The following is a 9,302-nucleotide window of genomic DNA, read 5'->3' on the forward strand; positions in this document are numbered from 1 at the left end:
CTCGGGGCGGCTGGGAGGCGTTGCGCCGCGAGGGAGGCCCGGCGAGGGGGGCGGCGGGAGGGCACCGCGCGTCGCGCCCGGGTCTTGGGGATGAGGTGGTGCGGCCGTCCCTCGCGTCCCCGCGAGCACTGCGAGCTGCCCCTTCCTCTGGCCTCTAAATACAAGGTTAGGACGAGGACCGTAGAAGTTCTTCAGGTGGAAGCACACGTCCTCGTGGCCAGACGGCATGAGACACATTGTGGCTGTTGTGACATTCTGCCTCCTGACCGCACCGTGCCAGTGGCGCCGCGGACGCAGCAGGCACTGCGGTACCCGAAGAGACCGGGTAGGTGTGCGGGGCAGGCCGTGCTGCGCGGCGCTCCTCCCCGGCGGTGGCCCACGGCCGCACAGCCCTCAGGTGCTGCCCGTGGCGCTCCCTGCGAGTGGCCGAGTTAGGAGGGCTGCAGAGCGTGCCGCTGTCTGCGCTGTTCGTGCCTTCCCCACGGCTGCCCTGAGGGAGAAGAGTGGCTGACCCGGATTGCCACCAAAACTGAGTTTTCACGACAACTGGCAGGATTCATCTCACACTTATCTCTGTTCCTATGGAAAGCTCGCTCTGTTTTCTGGGTTTTACCCAGATAATCTTCGTCAGGTGGACGGCATATCAGCTTGTGGCAGATCTTGTGGCATCCAACTCTAGGATTAGTTTTGATCTTTGATCTGCAGAGAGAGCGTTTCAGGCTCAGACAATGACTCAAATGGATTTTATTATATATATATATATGTATATATATATACTATATATATATATAGTGAAAGTACTTATGACCAAGTAAAATTGTGAGTAGTTTATGGTCATTCTAAAAGAAAAAAAAATCACAGGGCTGCTTAAGCCATGACTTGACGCATTTTCTGTCAGAGGGGAGAAAGAGGTACAACAGAATTAATTATTTTAGAGTCACAGTTCAGTGCGCTTAGCTTTGCCCTTTTGAACCAGCGAGGGCCAAGAGCTCGCCAGAACACCGTGTTCACACAGCCCCCTAGTGGTGGGAGCCCGAACCGGTTCACACGCGTGCCTCTTCACACAAGGAGGGTTCAAAACAGCTTGATGCAGATTAAAATGCTGTAAACTTGGCAAAGGCACGGACTCTGCCACAGTAACGGCGTGTGGTGCCCATCAGAATGCTCATCTTTACTGTGGGCTTGCACAGAAGTGAATCAAGGCTAGAAAGAGTAACAGCTTTACTCAAGAAATGGCTTATGGTAGGTAGACAGCCATACAGTTAAATTTAAGACAAGCTTCCCTTATTGCTTTGGAAAAGTGAGATTATTTTTAACTGAGGCAAGACACGTGGTAGAGATAGTCCTATATTCATTAAACCCATGGGTGATAGTGATAATAACTAACACTGCGCACTAAAAAATTTAATCTAAGTTCTGACCTAACATTTCAAATGAAGAACCTATTAAATGTAACACTACCTTCTAATTTGTTTGCTTGGTTGTTTGTTTTAAATATTTTAGGTATTTTTGTATGAAAACTAATAACTCTTGAAGGAATTAGTGTCTTGCTTGATATATAATTCAACTTCTCTAAATTTCCTGTTTTTCCCTCTACCTGTCAATAAGCCAGTGGCTCTTGTATTGACAGTATATTACAGTCTCTTGAAAGCTGCTGAAGAGGTAAAATAGCTGGAGGCAAGTTGGCTGTTGGGAGTTCTGATTCTTGGCCTGACAGTATGGGATTACAGGATAAACACTGTGGAATAAGACATTTCTGCTCAAAGGATCAGCAGCACAATAGCTAACTGGTGACATTTGAATATACATCATCATTAGGCTTCAGACTGAACAAGCACCAAGCTTTCCAGAAAGTTTGCATCTCTTAGAATCACATTTTTGGTCACATAGACAACAGTGTTTTAAAATTGCACTCAGTTCTTTTGGGTTTACCTACCACATGGCATATTGAGATAAGGCTAGGAAGATGAAGCCCTTGTTAGCATACCATCCACCTGCTTAGAGACTTTCTTTATAATGCTGTGTTTACTGCGAGTTTAGCAAACACCACAGATATCACAAGAAATTATGAACTTGTAGTTCAGTGAATATCTCTTAAGACTGTGTAAAGACCCAGGCTGTGTCTGCCTCATGATTTCTTCAAGTGTCTAATGATACTAAATATTGGAGATCTTGTGTAAGGTTTCAGAAAGTATAAGCAAAGCCTGATCTTATCCTTGTTCTTTAGACTAACGATGTTTGTTTCTGAAGAAAGCAGTGACTAATGATTCCAGCTTCATCAAGAAGAATATATATCCTATGTAGCAAACAATTTTTCACTGTAGTTTTCCTTCAAAACAAGGAAAAAACATCATAGTGTTTATAGTTAGTACTCACTGACTTGAGATTAACTAACATGAACAAAATGGTTTTTGAAAATATTTTTCTTCCCTTTTATTTTGACTTTCCAGATTGGAGCACTGAAATGTAAGTTTGAGATGCAGTCTGAGCAGGAACTGCAGCTTGAAAGGAATGGAAGGATAAGTCATCTAAATTCTGATGTATCCAGAGTACGATATTTCTCTGAAGTCTTAATTTTCCTTCATATTGATGAATGTATTATTCCCATGAATATTCTGTTCTTGCTGGAAACCTCCAGGTGCAGTCCACATGGTGTGTCCAACTAGGAGAGTGGAGGTAGGACCTAGGATAGCAGTGCCCTGTGAAGATACATGCATCTAACCAAAATCCTCAATTTATGTGTTGCGACGCGAGGAAGAAAATTTTTACAGAAAATGTAAATTTCAGTAAATGCCATTATGAAGTCTTAATGTGACTGTTCATTGTGTTAAGAAATATGGCTGTAGTATGCATACGCATACTCAACATTTAGATATAGTTCCTATGCTGAGTATTAGTAGGTAGAATAGCAGTAGGTAGAATAGCTTATAGCATGATTTACGCAAGTGGTGGGCTCTTCCTATTAGAGATTTGTCTTTCCCCTTTTGTCCTTTTTCTTACTTTTTTGTTTCCTTTTAAAACCCTCTTTCATTTAAGTTTTCATGCTAGTTAATCTATTGGATTTGGTAGAACTTCAACCTTTAAAAAAATTAACCTTAAAAAAATGTAGTTAGGAAAACATATCTGCATTTATTTTGAAAAGGATCTAGTTCTTTCCCTGGAAAACTACGATTTACTGCTATTTTAGAGCAACAGTTTGATATTTGACCTGATATAGGCGGTGCATCAAGTATAAACTTTTACTACTTTTGGAGTATTTCACCTAAACTTAGCTGTGGGCCACTGGGACTAGAGCTAAGACATGAAAAACTAGTGAACGACTGTAAAAATTTTGGTTAAACTGAGTTGCCCAGGATAATGCAGGACCTCAGAGGAAGATAAAATATAATTCTCCAGTGTGGAATTTAACGGCTTCATCTGCTTTAACCATGAGTCTGTCTTTTTTTCCTATCTCATTCATCGCATTCCCTAATACATCTACAGTAGATTAAGCAGGAATCTTAAGAAAGAAGCTTCATTTGTTATGCAGACACATTTTCATTTAGAGAACATCACCCACTCTGCATGTTTGACGTGAACAGATCTTGCAGGGAGAAAACCGTATGTGATCATATGATTTCAGACATTGTGCACTCATCACATGAACTGTCTGAATTCACATTGTGTAGACATTTCTAGTGACAATGGTCCTTTACTTCTAAATATATGTTTGTTGCCCCTCTGTTTGTTAACCGACTGGCAAAAATCACTGCGAAGTTCATGAAGACATGTCAGGTCTCTCTGATTTGCATGAAAATACTGAAGTTGATTCCAAGTTTTTCTAAAACCTTAAGTATTGCTAGATCCTCATTGTCATAATGGTGATTTTTGGAGATGAAAAACGTTTTTTTTTTCTTTTTTTTTTTTTTTTTTCCGCAGGATATCCATATTCTATTCTACTCTATTCTGCTCCACTTTACTTTGCTGTAATTCTTGGTACAATATCCTCTGCACCCAGCCTCTTTTAACTCTCTTTTGTAGGTTGCTGCCACACCATTTGATTTATCCCAAACTCTCACAAATGCATTACCAAGTGTTCTTAAAGACAAATGTGCTTCCAGTATGTTATGAGCTCAGTTGAGCTCAGCTCCTCTTATATGTGAAAAGGTATAGATACAGAAGCTTTTTTTGTAGCTCTCCAACAGCTTTTGTAAAGGGCTTTAGATGGTTTTAAACATGAACGAAGAGCCAAAACAGTTTAAGACACTTTAGAGATGAAGAGAATAAGGTGCAAGATGTTAAAATGACTTTCTTGAAATAGTATAGAAAGTCCAAATATCTATTTTGGATCTATTTGCTAGCTCTATAATCATATTTTCTCCAATGAGTGCACACTTTGACATTTCAGATCTCTCTAGATTGAAGTTTCTTATTCCTCTGTTGTGACTTCCAATCTTTCTCTGCCCATTTTTTTAACTATAGCTTTGTAATTGCTAGTCAGAGACCACACATAGTGTTCTATATGCATTCTGGAACATGTCTCAGCTTATCTCATATAACACTTGAGGGTATTTTTCCCCAGTGAATCTCAGTGTTTTGCAGTTCTCTTAGTGTGTTACCATTTGTTTTCATTATACTATTCCAGTCAAAAGTGATTGCCTTGCAGAGATTTTTTGGAAGCACGATGGGAAAGTCTCTCTCTGTCTTTTTAAATCCAGTTTAACTGCTTTAGTCTTGTACTTTAATTGTTAATGGGATTTTGCTTCTTTTATCATGGTATCTTACAACAAACATTTTTGCACTTAGTTTGTTTTCACAAATGAGTTCTAACAAATAAAATGCCTCAGTCACAGCTGATACTGATTGGTGACTCAGTGTCTTAAAAGCAACAAGTGTCAAATGTAATCCTGCAGGGCAAGTCACAAAATATGCCATGTCCAGTCTTGAAAGATGACTGCTAAGATTTCACCACTTTTATCAGAATGGTTTTTCTTCTATTTACACATTGCTTAAAGAGAGACTTGAAACGGATAGGGCAAACTAAGCTGAATATGGTAGAGAATATTAAATCTGGCTTTAAAAAATGTGTATTAATGATTCCTCATGTATCATAACTTCTTCATTCATTTTCTATCTCTTTTATTATTACTTCAGATATTAAAATACCATTAGATCTTTATGTCAAGAGAAAGAAGACAGAAGAATTGAGAACCTGACATTGTCTTCTTTCCAATGGTCTAATTTTTTACATCTTGACCTCTTCTATCAGAGAATTCAGCTGCCCCAACTGCAAAAGCTGTATCAATCTTGATTGAACTTGAGATTGGTTCTAAGCCTCACAGTCCAAGATCTAGTCTCACTGAACTTTAGTACAAATACTTTGCTGAAAACATCCACACATTGTGATCAGGAGCAATTGTGAGAACAAGATACAGACTTCAGTATAGCCATTGGTTAACAGCTGGAAACTGGAAAAAGGAAATGAAAATACAGTGTCCGAAAGCTGCTTTCCTTTTTAAAGTAATTTTTATTTCATGTACTTCTCCCACTGGAACATAAGTGAAATAATGTTTGGACTTAACAGTGATATCCAGGTACAACTCTGAGTTTCCTTCCTTGCTCTCCTTTGGGTGCCTTGCTTTCAGTTATTTTAATTTCACATCCAAAGAGCTGGTCTTGGATCTTGGACCAATCTCACCAAGCCTGTGGTAGTCCAGGCTGTATTTTCTGAATTAATAATACTAAATTGACCCTGTTTGTGTGTGTGCATGTAAACGTTTATATATATGTATATATATATGCAGTGAGTAAAAAGGAAATAATGAACTGCTGGCTAAAAGGTACTTATTAAATCTTCAAAATGTTTCAGAGTCAATTCAAATTTGGATCTTCCAGCATTCATAACTCTTCTAGCTAGTGAATTTCCATTTTGTAGGGCAGGAGAGTCTTTAATTGTATTTGATTTTAAGGATAGAAAATGTGACTTTCTACTTTGAAAGTTAATTCACAGATATCTTAAAATTAGTTTCTGAAACCCATCCTCTAGTACTGTCACCAAATACCTTCCTCAATTATAGCAGACCTATATGAGGATGACAAGTCAGTGGCTCTAAAGAAGAGACTTAGGAATTTACCACATGAAGGACTGCAGAAACTAGTTTGTTTAATAGTGTCCAGAAAGTATTCTTGGACTATGTCACTGAGTCTTTGTCTTCTGAGTATCTATTGATAAAATTATCCTCTGTATGGTGAACATTTTTATCTGACCATCTATTTCTGATTTCTTGGTGCACATGCGCGTATCCTCTAGCGTACGGAATTCTGCAAACCCCTACACTGTGTACAAGCAAAATGTCTATGTATCATTGATATATATAAATAAAATAATAGGTAGTAGTGCTCTGAAAAATGATTGCCTTTATGATCTGGACACTGTCATTTAATCTGTTCTAGCACTGAGAATCTTCAAAACTGAATTATAATTGTTACAGTAGAATAGAATCTGAATTATAATTGTTACAGTAGAATAGAATCTGAATTATAATTGTTACAGTAGAATAGAATCTGTGTAATAAAAGTAACTGTCCTGCTCTGAAAAACAGCTTTAAAACCTGCCCAAGACCAAGGTGGCAACCTTGTACCACAGATCAGCGTGATGAGGCCGGGTTTCTTCTGCCTGATTTGTTACCACTTATTAATAGGTATTGCACTGATAGCAAAGTATGGGCGGTATACCTGGGTACCAGCTCGCGGCCCACAGGGTGGACGCGGCTCAGCACAGCTCGCCCTGTGGCCGCCCCCTACCCCATGCCATCATGGCAGTAGCTGTGCCTGTGCCCCTCTGAGCTGCCTGCCCCAGCCCGGAAGTGCACCTATCACTCAGTAACAAACAAACAGTGGTGTCCACTTAACTCTGAAACCAGGACACTGGGTGCAGTGCAGCGCCAAATCAAGTGATGGCAAATAATTCTACGCGTTTTGATACTTTGGCTAAACACAGTCCTGTGAACAGTGAAAAATATGCAGCCATGCTTTCCAGTCTGATAAAGGAATTTGAGAATAGGTTTCAAGACTGCTGGAAAAAAAACCATCATTTTTTGATATATTTGCAATTCCATTTTCAGTCAACATAAATACATTGCCCTTTCTCCCATTCTTCGAGCTGTAGTCAGGCATTCAACTCAAAAATTTGATCATGTCTCTTTACTTTTATAAGCCGTCTCCTACCATAGAAAAGCATTCTTCACTTCACAGTCATACCTTATTTGTGTAATTGCTTTTTGACAGGACATACCTTTGTGAACAACTGTTGTCAAAGATGAAGTACAGGAGGAGTAAAGTTTCATCGAAAGTCTTTGATGAACACCTTGAAAGCTCACTGAAAATGGCAGCCACTGCCATCAAACCGGGAATTGATGCTTTAGTTTCACAAAAATAAGGTCAAATATCCTACTAGTTTTGTGGGGGTTTTGTTCTCTTTTTTTGTGGTAATGAAAATATGAAATATTAAAATGAGGTGGGGTTTTTTTTTTTTTTTTTTTGCTTATAAGCATTAACTATATCATATATTTTACAAAGGCTGCTCTGAAAGTAATGCATCCTATTTTATGATGTTGGCCCATGATGTCAGAAGTAGGTGTTGGTGGTATGGCAGTAGAAGCTGAACCTTCCTGCCAATATTCCATTACATGTTGTTGCCAAGTGACAGACGGCAGCAAAGGGGCACTCTGACAGAGTGGCATCTGACATGGAAGTGTACCTGAGGCACAGGTGTGTCACTGAATTTCTCCATGCAGAAAAAATGGCACCCACTGACATTCATTGATGCATGCTAAGTGTTTCTGGAGACCAAACAGTGGATGTGAGCACAGTGAAGCAATGGTGGTACATTTCAGCAGTGGTGACAGTGACAGTGTATCACCCCTGCTGGTGCACATTTTTACAAGTGGCATGCAGGCACTTGTGTATTGCTGGTGAAAATGCACAGCTAATGGTGGTGACTGTGTTGAAAAATAGTGGTTTGTAGATGAGAATTTTTCCTATCAAATAGTGTTGTTATGCTCTTTTTGTCAGTTATAGTTCCCATGGAATTAAATGGGAGGTACTTCTTTGAGTGACCTTTGTGTATGTTGCCCAAGACAATTCCTGTTCACTCACTGTGTCCCAGGCAAGCCACAAGGTTTGGACATTGATGCCTAAGTAGATATATTTCTTACGAAGGAGAAATGCCACAAGGTAGGAGGTAAGAACTGTGACAACTGTTACAAAATCAAGATGTCAGCAGCAGTTGTCATCTTCAGTTCAATGCCATTACAAGAAAATAAAATATTTGAACTTGAAATATCAGCTTTACTACAGCATGGTCTACAACATAATAGTCATAAAATTAACTGAATCTTCAGAAACATAAGCCTAGCAGCTACAGTGTTATGGGTTTTTGGTGGTAATTCCAAGCTTTATAGTCTGTGCCTCCCTTAACATTATTGGTATTTCCTGTTTCAGTACTTAATAATATAGGATAGGTTGGGGTTTTCATTTGTTTTCTTCTCTCTTTTTTTTTCCTTCTTCTGAAAGTTTAAAGAATGGCTGAAATGCAATCCAAGCCACATTTTTGAAAGGAAGCTGCATTCTTATAACTCATTTCACTTACTTCTCTTAGAAGACAAAAAGTACTTCCTCATCATTTCTTTGTGTTCTTATTCCTTTAAAGACCAAACATGTACACAAACATAGCTTAGGCTTTGTAAAGTTGTTGACTGAACTGAAATCTCAACTTAAAAAGGTGAACTAAAATAAATCCTATACATGAAAGGAAGGATGATCTTTAATTGGAGTGCTACACTTATGCTGAGGAAACACACAGACATCTGGTCCTCCATGTATAGTTTTAGGAGGCATTTATTCCAGAAATCTGTTGTAGAAGCATACCAGTGGATACATTTTTCTAGAGGAAAATGCTATTTATCAGGAGTGCAACTAGCTAAGACTATGTCATTTTCTAAGAGAGAGGAATCAAAACAAATTCATAATAGGCCACTTCTAGCTCTCATAATACTTCACCCTGTATTTCCCTTATACAAAACAGTTTTATTCAATTCCAGGTTTTAAAGACATTCATAGTATTATTATGAGGGCTAGGCCAATAATTCAGGCTCTACATTTAATCAGTGTTATCAGGAAAAAGAAATTCAATATAAGGTAACAATAGGTTACTACTAATGTGCCTTTTAAATGAAAACCAGGAGTTGTGATCTTGAACAGGAGACAAACCGTTTATCATCATAGCTGTATAGAACAAACAGAGGTACGTTCCTTCATTTTGA

General features: G+C 38.9%; 1 long non-coding RNA gene across 1 annotated transcript; it reads left to right on the forward strand.

The window, feature by feature from the left end:
• On the forward strand, positions 25–6,499 carry LOC110390310. The gene is made up of 3 exons (XR_002433686.1): positions 25–325; positions 2,451–2,549; positions 2,639–6,499. It is a non-coding gene; the product is annotated as an uncharacterized LOC110390310 (long non-coding RNA).

Source organism: Numida meleagris, chromosome Z (genome assembly GCF_002078875.1).
Source record: "Numida meleagris isolate 19003 breed g44 Domestic line chromosome Z, NumMel1.0, whole genome shotgun sequence".
Classification (NCBI taxonomy): Eukaryota; Metazoa; Chordata; class Aves; order Galliformes; family Numididae; genus Numida; species Numida meleagris.